At 37.1% G+C, this 14,070-nt stretch overlaps 1 protein-coding gene across 3 annotated transcripts in view; it reads left to right on the top strand.

Annotated features, from left to right (window-relative positions):
• The window catches only part of AKAP6 (A-kinase anchoring protein 6), a 289,951-nt gene that overhangs the window by 266,369 nt on the left and 9,512 nt on the right, over positions 1–14,070 (top strand). The window lies entirely within an intron of this gene.

The raw sequence follows: 14,070 nt of genomic DNA, 5'->3' as shown, positions 1-14,070 counted from the left end.
ATCTTAGTGGATGTTACATTCCTGAGAAGACATCCTGAGTGGTCATCTGCATCAGTAGTGTTTTAGAGTGAATAGAAAGAAAATGTAATAAATTAAGTCATTTCTTAGCAGTCTCTTTTCCATCCCCAGAGGCTACAAAACTTTCAGTCACAACTAACAAACTAGGTTGGATTAGGTAAGAAGGGGCTAACGATTAATTCAGAGTCCAGAGACTAAGGCAGCACTATTTCATAATCTCTGTTCAGCCATAGCAGGCCTGAACTCTCCCTTTGGAGAGGGTGGAAAGTAAAGGTTCGTACTCCTAAGCTTTCTGTAGAGTCCCAGGAAAGACAGCTTGAGAACAAGCTGAACAGTTAAGCTTGAGAGCAAATGTACTTGGCACTTTCTACTTCGTTGCTTGTATGTGTGTGCATCTGCAGACTTCTTTGTAGATCAGCAGAAGGTACTCTCTTATTCTAGGAGCTACATTTGAAGAAGATTTTTTTAATCCAGTATTTTTTCTCCTCCTTTATTTTTTTCTCCTCCTTTGTTCTTTTCTATTAATGAAAAAGGAGCACTGAAAAGAAAGTCTTCCTGTTTAGCACAGATTCAGCATGGACCCTCTTTCAGTGCAGCTTATCCCTGCTCCATAAGGCAAACTACCTAGAGCTGAAAGAGCACTTAAGCATTCTTGGTTTTTCAATCCTTTTTTCTATATTGAAATTTCTAAGTATGGCAACATTTCCTGCTAATGAGGATGGCATTGATTATGAATGAATTTGTGGATTCTAGTATACTGAAACCTACAAGAACATTTCTTGTAGCTTATTCAACCGTCAACCTATAGTAACAGGTTTGAATCACTATCCACCTCAACCGGACTCAAAATAACTGCCCTTGAGATGCACGTTCCCCTTGTGTGACACCTTGTTAATTCCCCAGACACATTTAGGTTTTTTGCCCTCCCCATGGTATCCTGCCAAGTTTGTAGCATGAGAGGTGACTGTTACTTTTTTGGGGCATGAGCATGGGAAGATAAATGGAATTACATTAGAAGTTATGAGTTATTTAACAAGAAAATCAATTGCTGCAATACTTAGTTACCCCCAAATCCCCTTGATTTTTCTTTTTCTTGATGGAGCACACGTTTCTGCGCAGTACTTGAAAGTTGCTTGTCTTTTTAGAAGACAGGTTTTCTTATGAGACTGGGAATGCTTCATAATGGCTGATCATGGTTTTAAAGAAAAAAGGCTACAAATGCAAAATAAATAAAGCATATATTTCCCAGTACTATTTTTCAACTACACATGGTTGCTTGATCTCGTACAACTACTATGTACAGCTCATACTACAGTGAAAAACTGACTTGAGGTATTCAACACAGAAAATAACATGATCACAGTGTTACAGGATTACGTTCATGGTGTTTTGTTATAATTGGCTCAAATCATAGTATGTCTGAATTGGGTATAAAATGGTGCATCTGTATTCATGGTTTTTAGTAGGACTATGTGAGCAGTCTGCTTCAGTGATGACAAGACTTGTCTTTAAATCATAGATACTTTGAATATTTTTCTCAATTATTCTCTATTATATTAGAGGAAGAATTACATAAACTTGCTGGCATAATACCACAAAGCTTGGGGTGTATTTATATAATATATATAAATATATATATATTTAAAAGGATTACTTATTTGGATTTCTTTTGTATTCCTTTTCTGGCTAAGCAGTCTTAATTTGTTCAATATATAGATTCAGAAAGAAGGAAAATTAACATATTTTAAAGCTGCTTTAACAATTCAAACTAAAATATCTCAGGAACTTTCAAGGCCAGGCAGCGATGCTACATTACCCAGTGAGAAGCTGAGGATCTTTTGTTTTCAGGGTATGCAAAGCTTCTGTGTTCATCCATGCAGAGTTGGAATATACTTGTCCAGTTTCTCATCTGACTGTTGACTACTCTGTGTTTCAGACTAGTGCCATTTTGGGGTTGGGTGAGGGAATTTCATAGCTGGTAGAAGTTGGAAATACTTCTCTACCAATCTGGGGTTTTTTTAAGTGGTTGGTGTTTACAGACCCTCAAAGATTTAGACAGTAAGTAAGGCCATCAAAAGTGCCAGTTTATCACATGGCTGTGTAATTTGTCATCTGATCATGAAAACACTGTAGCATATCTCTTACAGGTAGTGGCCTTTGACTCTCACTGGAGCTGTATTTAACCTTCTTAACTTCTGAGTGTTTTCAGATTGCTATTGTATTAGTGAATTGACTTGTCACAGTATTTTTAAAACAATTTTTTATCAAATAACTACAAAAATTCAGGCCTTAGGACAGCAGTATTCAATCCTATAAAATTTAGAAATGTGAGTTTTATATTTTGTGATGGGAAAAGTCAACATCACAGTAGCATATTTAAGTCTTCATAGTGCATGGTGGCATAGATTTCACCAACCAACTGTCAATCTGTTCTTTTTTTTTGTCTGAGCAACAAATTAAATAATGGCTAAAACAGTGTGGGTGAAGCTCTTTCCACAGCTTTGATAACAAATACATTCCCTGCTCCAGAAACCTGTACATTAGAATTGTAAGATGTGTAAAACCTTCCAGTGAATACTCAGGAATGATCGATTTTAGTAGCAAAGTATGTACAATTCAGAAATGGGATATCGGATGTTTCCAATACATGCAGGTACTGAAAGAACTGTCAGTCACTCTTTAAATGTCAAAAATAACTCATTAAAAAAATGAAAGAGAAAATAAGACTAGGTTTTTGTTTTCAAAGACAGAGGACATATTTCAAAAGAACTCAGTGCCCATTTAGGTACTAAACTATAGGGCCAGATATTCAAAAGTGCTCAGCAGATAGCAACTCTCACTGCAGTGCATTGTGTTCAGATTACAGGATGAAGTTGATATTTTGTTCAGATACCTAACATCCACTAATCATAAGACCATGCCTCAGGCCAGCAATGTTTAAAAAATGAGAGTTAAAAGAGAAAGTCACAAAACAGTGACTGTTGAATGCATTTAATGACTTGTTGCACTGCAGCTATAATGGCCCCAGCTCTGCAAGGAACAGTATATGGGTATGATTAAAGCTAATTTTCACATATATTGTTTCAAGAGTCCTAAAGCAAAACAATTTTTAGAAAGAAGGCAAGAAGTCCTATTTTCTAACAGGTTGTACAGCAATTATTCTCACCCTACAAGGGCCTTTGGTTTTGGATGGTAGGACCCCAATCCTCCAACTATTATGGAAATGTTTTGCAGGATCTTCAGTAAGTATATACATAATTAGAGTTTCATTGTTCAATATTTTAGGATGTTCTAGTAGCTGCATCAGCTGTAAGCAGAGAGGGACACAACAAAAATTTTAAAAAATGTATGAAAATGAATAGGGTACAATTATTCATTCTTTCTCTTAACACAAGAAGTAGAAGGTACCCAGTGAAATTATCAGGCAGAATATTTAAAACAATCAAAAGGGATTTCTGTTTTCATGCAGTACATAAGTCAATCGTGGAACTCGTTGCTACAGGTTGTTGTGGAGAGCACAACATCTGTAACAAGTACAAATGAATTCACTATGTGCTCAACAAAATTGTTAGACAAAGTAATGGAGGAGAGGTGAATTAAAGCTCACTAAATTCCAGCTCTGAAAGGCTGGCTTCTGGGGTGGCAGGCTCTATACCATTTTATAGGTGCTTGATTTTTTTTTTTTTTTTACTTTTCTGAAAGCATTCACTGCTGCCTGCTACAGGAACTGGGGGACACAAGCTGACTGGACTGTTGGTCTGACCCAAAATGGCAGATGTGTTTTGCAAGGACAGGAGCTTGCAGGTTTGGAGGCCTACCTGTGAAAAATGTTTACACATAGCAAAATAATTGTAAGGAATGCCTACAGAGTTTTCATTGTTGTTGGTTTTTTCACCATTTCCAAAGACTGGAACGTGGCCATTTAGGTATGCTGTTTTCACTAGAGGAAAATTTCTGAAAGTGTACCCGCTTAAGTTTTAAAGATATTTCTAATGCATTTTTCTCCAATATACACAGAAAATGTAATATATGCATCTATTTAATATTTAAATATGAACAGACATGTATATAATGGAGGTAATATAATATACATTAAATAATAACATGTAAATCATTAGCAATGATGATCTGAATTTTATTTCTCTTTACATGTAAGACATTTGTGTCATCATTGTAGCTCTAATCCATATTCAGGTCTTCGTGTTTGGTGTGCAGTAATATGTAAATTACCTAGCCAGCTGCATTAAGCAGTGTTTGTTTATTCTGTTTCTTTTGGCATAGCATATAACTGAATTTCTGCCAAAAACGCGGCTGCTTCAGGGAACACTGTTCAAGTAGAAGGAAGTTCTGAAAGGAAACGCACATCCTAAGTCTTTACTCTGTGAAACAGTAAAATCAAAACAAACTTTCTGTTCATAAAAATATCTGTATTAATGTAAAATAATGTGCTTGTAAAATACAAAGGGCAAACTGAATCTTTTTAGAATGCTCTGTTTACACTGGCTTTGTAAACAAGGATACAATACTAAGAGGCTGGTGATTTTTTATATGTGGGAAGGGTGACTAAAACTGGTGAAACGTGAAAATGGAAAGTTTAAGAGAAATTATTTTAAAATGGCATATTAATCTCCCCTAACACATAACATTTAAATGCATTTAAATTTAGAAAGCAGTGAAGTTTAAGTGTTAAAAAAATTACATTAATGATGCATAGAGCTATCTACTTATGCTGGCAGTCCTTTCAGTCTTCCAGTCTGACACTTCCTTTTTTTTCCAGCCAGCTAATTTCCCCTCTTTTGTGAGGAGTAACTGTTTTCACACTGGTGCTTACCCAGCAAGCCTCCTCATTGTTTCATGGTTAATTATCTTCTTGAGCTTCACCTTCTCGAGTGAAGGGAGAAAGAGCGGGCTTCCCCACAGCACTGATGAAAGCTAGGTTTTAGAGATGCACTGTGTGAATAAATGCAGTGTCTGATCTAGCAACATAATAAATGAGTTCCTAAACTTTATGGAGTCACAGCTCATCTGGTAGGTTTACTCAACAAAGCAAGAAGATTCTTTCTTTTAAAAATGCTTTTTTATTTTTAAAAGGGGGAGGAATATTGCTTCACTGTGGAACCAAGTACCATAAACTGTTCCAGAACATCTAAGCATTACTCAAAGGTGCATGCTTAACAAACACTCAGTTTCAGTGCAAACCTGAGTTGCTCCACAGTCAGATAAAAGCCTTCAAGCTCTATGCCTTAGACTGGCATATTAGCAACATCAGTTAATACTCTCTGCAATTTACTCTCTGTATTTTAATACTCTGCAATTATCTTCCTGTAATAGAAGAAACTTGCACAACAGCAAGAGGTAATAGCATTGTTGTAATGCTGAAGTACTCCCCATTGTAATTCTGCATTCAGCCAAACTAAAACAGGCAAATAGAAACCTCTCACCGTAACAAACACAGTTGTCCATTACTTTGTCTTCTTCAAGTGAATTTTTGCAGAGTATTCTTATACTAAGCCATTTCTCAATTTGGTCCAGACTAAAAAGTATGTGTAAAACCAGTACTTCACACATTGTATTAATCTAGATTAGATTAAAAATTCCAATCCTTTTTTTTTTCCAGCCAGCTCCAGGCTGTGTTGGTATCTGTGATGTACAGAAACAACTAAGAAACAGCAGGCACTTTATAAGTGATGGAGAGAAGAATAAAATTCTGGAAGTTCAAGGTTAAGATGATTTTAGTGAAGAAGTTCTGCCTAGGGACCTCTTACACCTGGAGATAAGGCTGGTGTTTCTATTTTGCAACATTTGAAAAGCAACCCTTTGTAGATATAGGCTATGTAATGGCAAGCAGCAGTAGTATTATTGTAGCCTCAGGATGCTTGCCATTGTCATTTTGATTCATCACCAGGAGAACTCTCTGCCAGTATTGACAGCAGTGGTGTTTAACTTAATGCCTGGAAATCCATAGGTAGGCAGACTGAAAATACTTACAATGCGCAGCATTCCTCTAGCCTCCGACTTCACAATACTTGGTCATTGATTCACCTCTACCTTACTAGTCAATACCCCAAATTTACAGGTCAGTCAGTGACATCAGTAAGTGTCTGGACTGAGATTACAAAGAAATTCTGTCAAAAATTCAAAGAAGAAAAAAAAGTCACTTTTCTTTGATGAGATCGATTAGGCTAAATTTGGTAGTCTCTAGGCTGCTTCATGAGAAGGAGAAATTGGTGATAGAGCCAGATAGTCTTGATGCCATCCTGTTATTCATAAATAATATATAGAGTCTCCCTCTCCTGTATACAGGAAGAATTTTTATTTAGAAATTCAAACCTCTCTCCTCCAGCACTGTGAGAGGAAACTTTCTCTCCAGGTTTCTATAAGGTCAAGCTCCCCAAGGCTTATGTCCTATCCTTTTGTACCTTATATCTGTCTGTTTCTATGGTGATTCTCAATCTTTGGTGTTTCTCACAAATGTACATTTCTACTGAAACAATATTTTTAAGATCCCTGTGTTTCCAGGTGTCCTGATGTGTCTGTAGTAGGTTGGAGATGGCTATTGTGTCTACTGAGTCTAATCATAGTGTCCCTGGAGTTGTTCTGGTTTAACTAAAAGTACACCGTTAAGGGTGTACTAATTCCCATGTAAATGATACTAAATTGAAAATATTGTTGAATTAGTACAAAGATCTCTATAAAATCACTCTGGTTTTACTAAAGGGATTTTAAAATACACTTTAAGGTCTGCCTGTTGACTGACAAAACATTAGTGATTTTATTATGCCACTGTGTAATTTTGCCACTATAACTTTGTTCAGTGAGCATTTGACTCCAGGATATAACTGATTTGCTGTCAATATGGGTGTAGCAGTATAAAATTATGTTGAAGTTCTGCAGTGCAGACAAGCAGTAGTTAAATATGACGTTCCACAGATTTACTGGTTTTGCTTTCTTTAACTTAACCATAAGGATTGATCTTTGATTGATTTGTGATTTGGCCCACATTCTGAGACTTGACGTGGATGAACTCCCACCAACTTGCATGAGAGTGCATCTGAGGTGAAGTGCCAGGATTTGCTCTTTACTGAATTAGGTGTGCATGGCAATATTTTGTTTTTGGATAAAGCTAGGAATGTTTTTTCTAAGAGTTTCATAAAGGTCTTGTGTTGGATTCTTGCACAAAGAAAATCACAGATTCCTCAGAAGTAAAGGTGAGACCAAAATGACATTCAAGGGTGAAAAACTCTGTCATGTAACCTCTTGACAGATGAAAAGAAAGCTACAAAGCAGCAAAAACAACAGTCAGTAATATATGCCATGTAGCCAAGTTTTCTCATCATAAAAAAGCAAAAACAACCCCACATATACAGCTCAGAATATAGGTCTGGAATTGTAAACCTATTCAGATGACGATATGATTCGACATAAAAATGTTATAGATGATTTTCTGCTCTCTAGTAACATTTAAAGGGCTCCTTCAGCAGATGAGGAACTAAGATGTTAGAAGCCTGTGTGAGGATACAGCGGGCAAACTGGAGCCCACTGCTTCCACAGAACCTGGAAGACAGACGAGGGGGATACTGTGTTAGCAGTGTGCTCCAGGCGCAGTGCGGAGACGAAATATGTTTAGTCCCCGCTTTCGCCTTGGTCTGTGGTAGGAGTAAGTTCCTGCAGGCCTTCTTCCCACACAGCTCACTTTCTGTTTCAGCCTGACTCGTGTACGGACTGGGGTGCAAAGGGGTAGGGGGCTGGAGTTGGGCCTTTCTCTCTTTCTTTTGGCCATCTGGTACCGTGGGCAGATTATCAGGAATGCTGGGGGACCCCCATAGCACTCATACGCAGGCATTACTGAGCGTGGTTAAGCAACGTTTAAAGAGGAGTAGAATGGCTGGTTTCTCTGACTTTTAAATGCTTCTACTGCTAGTAGAGAGAGTTTTTTCAGATGGGCATCCCGTTAAAATGTCACTGCAATTGTTATATCGATTGCTTAGAAGGTGAGCGCACGAAACAACTATCATGATAAGAAAATTACCATTTTTAAAACCTGGATCTGACCGTGTTATCCTCTAGACTTCTGCTTCTGAGTGCTAAAAGAACCTCCAAACATTGTCCTAAAAAGAGGAAACTGAGCAACAGTCAAATCTCAGTTGTTCCCATGTGGCCCAGCTGAGACCCTTGTAGGTGACATCTGTGACCGCAGCGAGCACAGATGAAGTCAGTGTCCTCTGTGGGACAAGAATCTGTACGTACCACCTTCCACATAGGACTGTGGCAATACCTATAGGCATCCATAACACTTAACAGAAAAATGTAAGGAAGTTCTGCATGTGCAGAACTGAGCATATTATTTCATTGAGGGACAAAATAATGTTTATAAAATGAAGCAACAGAAAATATGAACCACAGTTTTGAATTTTTACTTTCTTTACTTTAGAATATAAACACATACCTTCTGATTTTAACTGTAATTATAACAAATAGGTGTGTTAAGGATTGATTTCTCTAGTGAGCTGTGATAAAGTACACCGCTTCCATGTATTTTGAGACCATACTGTAATGCGTAGGTCATTTCAGTATCATGCACATGCAATATTGTGCACATGCTTATTCATATTAAAATATTGGTGCTGGGAAATGAGGACAGTTCTCTTACTGGGTATAATATAGGGAACCCCATTTAGAAAGTGAGCATAAGAGAAACAGAGGTGAAATGGGTACTGTACACATGACTATTTCCCTCGGCAGAAGTACTTGGCAGGCTCGCATTTTTCAAAAAACAAAATCATGTTTGTCTTCCTTGAATGTGCACACATTCCTGGAGATGGGGGATGGTTTTCTTTCTTTCTTTTTCTTTTTTCCCCTGGCCCCTAAGTGCAGTTGAGTTTGGATAATTTGTCCACAGCAACTGAAGGATATGTTGGAGGGGGAGGCAGGAACAGAGTTTGTATTTATTATTGTAAAAGCTCTTTTTTTCATGTTAATTCCTTTAAAAAAATATAATGGTACGTAGGGGTTACATTACAGGCCTGTTTCACCAACACAAAGTATCTGTACTGGAGTAGCACATGCAAATGAGACCGAAACAGAGAATCATTGTTTAATAAAATTTGCTGGAGGAAAAGCAAAACTATCTGTGTTTTAGTAAAGGAAACAAGCAGAAAGAAATGCATTTTTAAAAGTCCTTTTCTTAAAGAGCACTAGGTTTGAGGAAACATCTCTATGTGGCTTTATAATCTTGCTTTTCCCATTAACATTTTTGGTAGATTAGTGGTTTAGTGCATTTAAGTACACCCTTAACTTTGCTCACGTGAGTTATCCCACTGAAATGGGACTAGTCTCCTGAGTAAAGTCGTTCAGAGTTCAGGGTTCAAATTGGGAATAGCCAAAATCCTTAAAGCAACACATTCAAATAGCAGTAGAAGTATTTCAACCTTTCACCCTTCCAAATGTGTAATTTCATTGATTCCCAGTTTAACTGTATTGAAGACTTTTCATGAGACAGTAAAAGCCTCCTAAGTATTGTTTGTCTAGCAGTAATATTATAAAAATAGGAATAAGCATAATATTTGCAATTTTTATTGTTATTGTATTGTTATTTTTTGTTTACTTACTTGGTCAAAACTATTTACCTTTTCTTACTGTGTACAACATGGCCATTGAGATCTACTCTAGAAGTAGCTGTGTTTACTGACTTTATAATGATAAAGTTAACAGTATGAAACTCTGAGCTAGATGATTTTATATATATCTATATAATGCATATATACACACACAGACATGCATATAAATGTGTGTATATATGTGTGCACACACACAGACACACACATATAAAAAAAAAGGTTCTAATTTCCAGGAAATTTAAGTACTCATGCAATCGGTTACACTCACTGATACCCAAAGAAAGCTCATTTGCTCTTTTTGCTTTGGTGGAATTTGGTCTTCATGTTCTGTCATGGCTTCCAACAAGACTTAGTCACTTAGCAGTGACTGTAAGAGCTCACACCACTGATATCTGAGGCTCTGTAGTACACTCAAAGTTTTTCTTTAATTGTAGTCTGTCTTACACACGGAGATCAGCGTGTCTGTCTCTTTCTTTGCTGGGTACTCCTTTTTGTGGCTCAAGGAGTAATATCTTGAGCCATACTAAGTAGAACATGCTTTGGAATGTGCAAGCGCAAACTCTCTAGGAAATCCATGTTCATCCTTAACTGAAATGGGATAAAGAGCATGGTACAGCACTCAAGTTAGTAAGATTTTCCCGATTTACCCCAATAGAAGATCTGTGTCTGTTTTGTGTAAAGGATGCATCATGCAGTACTTTACTGGAAAAAAAATTGCTGCTGTTTCGTCTCCTCTCTGTCTTGATTCTCATTCTGTGGAACTGTGATGTGAGCAATCAGAATGTAGCTAGCTGCCAGGCGTCGGGTTGTATCTCCCATCCTCTGCACAATACTGAGTAAAGGCTCAGTTTGGGGAATTTTAAACGTTCTGTTGAGAAGACCTAATCTATTAAGATCACAATAGTTCAAATACTATGGCACCCTACCTAAGCACCGGGCATCCTGATAAGGAGACATGTGACATTGTAAGAGTAATCCCCAGAGATTCCTCATTCTCACCTTGCTACTGCTATCAGTGCAGACATGGGCTGGAGTGACACCACCTTCTGTTCTTCATGCCAGAGCTTTACTCAAGAGTTTACCTGTTGCTGCTCTCTCCAACAACTACTGCAATGTCTAAACTCTCCTTCTTGATTGAGTAGCTTGCTAAATTTTGTAAAAAGAAAGGGAAACTGTATACCACCACTAAAAATGCCAAATGACTTCCAAAATGTTTGTGACTCAAGCTGGATGGTTTGTTTCAGACAAAGTGAGATAAGGACCGCCAGTGTAGCTGATAACCACTAAAGTTATACTGGTATATCTCCTTAGAGTATATGGTACTTGTAAGAAAAGTAGTAATTGGTCAGTGCAGTTTCAATCAGTTCGTTGGACAGAGAAAGCCATGCTGGCAAAAGGACCATACCTGCATACACAAGAGCCTTTGGCAGTATTGCTGTGACAATCAGAAAAAAAATCAAATCCCTTACCATCATAGTTATGTCTGTAAACCTTCTAAGTACATAGTACATAGCCTCAGAAGAGTATCTGCATTTGAAGGATAAAAAATAGGCTTTGAAGTAAGGAGCACTTGGTGAAGATGAATGGGCTGAGGTCGCAACTCTACATGTTTTATTGTTTTAGTCCATCTGACTTGCAGAACAAACAAGGCAGCCAAGTGCTGATTTACAGGGGGAAGGTTATCTTCCTGACCAATAAGGACCAAATGTTTTGTTTTTAAGAAACAAAATCAGATTCTGTGGAACATAAAATCCTTGGAACCTGCTGCTGATTTCCTGCCTTCAGGAATTTCTTTTAGCAGCTGGCAGAAGCTTAAAACAATAAATTGTGCAGTTTGGGATGCTTTGCATAGCAATGTCTTCCTAATGCAAAGTGTGACAGAGTGCTAAAACATGCCACAAAGAAAACAAGTACATTTAGCTGATTTTTTGTTTAATTTAGCAGGCTTTCAAACAAACTTAATTTAAATCTTGTCATTCTCTTGTACTGGTTTTTACTCGAGGACTGATAAATTGATGTGCCTCTCTTTAGCTACGAGTGGGAAACTGGGCCCAACTAACTACCAACCAAAAGCCTCTATGAAAACATAACTGGCAAATCCAAATATGGACTGCTAAACTCCATGATATGCAGCATGGCTCTGATAGCCTTGGCTATCTGGCAAATGTTTTTTTTCACAAGAATTTAAGATGTAAGCTACCACTTGCCAATGTCTCACAGATTAAAAGAACTCTTTAATGAATTTACTCCATAAAAGTTTTAGGATAAGTCCACAAAGAGACACTTGCCTTCAACATTAGATATGACTGATTGTCAAAATCCCAAAAGCCTCCTGACCTGTCAGGATACAAAAATTCTTTGGCATCCAAATTTCTGCCTGTGCTTATTTGCAATATCTTAACATAGCTGCACTGCTCAGAGGCTTACCTTACAGCTAAGCCCAAGGGACTCTGAGGACCCAGATATATCTCACCTGGCCGCTGTCTGATTTTATCAAATATACCAATCATCATATCACTCTGCTGAATGGTGGATAGCTGCTCTGCCTAGTTTGGAGAAAATCATTATGTCAGTTGCGCATTTGAGCCATTGGTTCTATTGGACATATTGGGATGGCGTGCCCTTGGTGTCTCCCACAGAAGCAGTGCCACCCTGTATCCATAATTAAATAGACCTTGGGGCAGGGATTTGAACCTATCTATCCCTCATGCCAGTTAAATGTGAACACCGCACTGTAGGATAAAAATCTCCTTGTCTCTCTATGACTCAATTAATGTATAATTGTTTTATGCAAAATGAAACAGCATCTGCAGGCTTCTTTTCAGAACAGCTTGTAGCTAGGACTTCTCCTGAGAAATCAGGAACCTGGTTCATATCTCTTGTGCCCAGTTTAACAAAGTTTCCTACACCCAAAATGAGTGCCCTAACTTTTGAGCTATCTGAATATCTGATGATTTCTCATGAAAGGGCTAAACAGGCGTAGTTTCTACTTTGAAGAAGGAGTTCACAGCTGAGAATCCCAGTCAGAGAGATATGTGCCTTTCTCTGTACAGTTAACCTTGGTTGAGCCTTTATGAATCTAAGTTAGTACCCAAGGTACATACAATATACTTTGTTTGACCACAGCCTCATTTTATCTGCTTGTATTTCAAAAACTTTGTAAGTTATTTGTGATTTAGAATGCTGTTTGGCATGTGATCAATGCTGTATTTGAAAAACAAACCAGGCTCCAAGAAAGCTCTAGACATAGAGAGACATCAGTATTGAAAGATTTTTTGGAAAAAGTGTTTGCTTTTCTGGATGTAGTTAGCACTGCTCTGTTAAGATTATTTAAACTAAACAGTTTTGCATTAGGTAACAGTCCTATTACAAGATTTACTGTATGAGCTGAGTCTTCCTTAAAACTGAACGCTCAATAAACAGAAAGATAAAGTGAAATTAATTTGTGCTCAGAGAGCCAGCCCCCAAATCAGGACCATTTCTGTCCCATTTCGAGGATTTTCAAGTGAATCTGTACTGTGGCCATTTGCCACATCACCCAGGCTGAAGGACTGAGAAAAGTTGCCAAGGTGCTCTTTCTCCTACAGGTGTTTCAAGAAGGAACAACTTTTGAGATTAGGTGTTCTGAGCCCATAATAGCATATATTACTGGAAAGTTACAAAAGTCTTGGGAAAAAAAACAAACTAAGCTTAGTTCAATTATTTATTAGCACGTTCCCAGAGAATAGTGTCAGCATGGACAATATTTGAAATTCATATAGTATTTCTTGTTAAAATCATAACTAATGTTAATCTTCAGATTAACATTAACATTAACATTAGTCTTACTAACTGGTCATTAGTACTGCTTTTATTAGCAAGTAAAGAATAAACAGAAATTCTAACAGAAATTCATCATGGTGAATTTATTCAAGTCTTGTGATTGCCACTGCTTTAGAATAGTTGTGTTACAACTGACACCCCAAAAGTTTCTGTTACAAACATTTTAAAGATCTTTAATAAATCCTTTACATCTCAACTCTTTTAAACTTAAGTAGGCTGAGAGATAATTTCATGTATCCAATGTAATAAAATGCGAATAGCTTGCTTTTTACTTACTAATACATTTCTGTGAGATTCCATGGATTGGCTAAAGCTAAAGTATTATACATATTTTAGTCAAATGACTAACCAAGATAAATCTCTGTTAAAGAAAAATCAAATTTCTGTATTATATTTTAATGGAAAAAAAGAAAAAATAAGAAAACTAAGAAATCATGTAAAACTTAATGGGTTTCATTTTAATTGACCATTTTAATAGTACACAATATGTAATAAATTTAAAAGCCTCTCAGTGATCATTGTTCCAAAAATGCACTTTACTCCATTAATTTATTGATATGATTTCAGTGAAAGCACTCTTAAAGTAGAGTTGTAAATATTTTTAATCTTTGAA

Source organism: Dromaius novaehollandiae, chromosome 5 (assembly GCF_036370855.1).
Source record: "Dromaius novaehollandiae isolate bDroNov1 chromosome 5, bDroNov1.hap1, whole genome shotgun sequence".
Taxonomy (NCBI): domain Eukaryota; kingdom Metazoa; phylum Chordata; class Aves; order Casuariiformes; family Dromaiidae; genus Dromaius; species Dromaius novaehollandiae.
The sequence above is the reverse complement of the archived record's forward strand: the minus strand, read 5'-3'. Positions and strand labels throughout refer to the sequence as shown.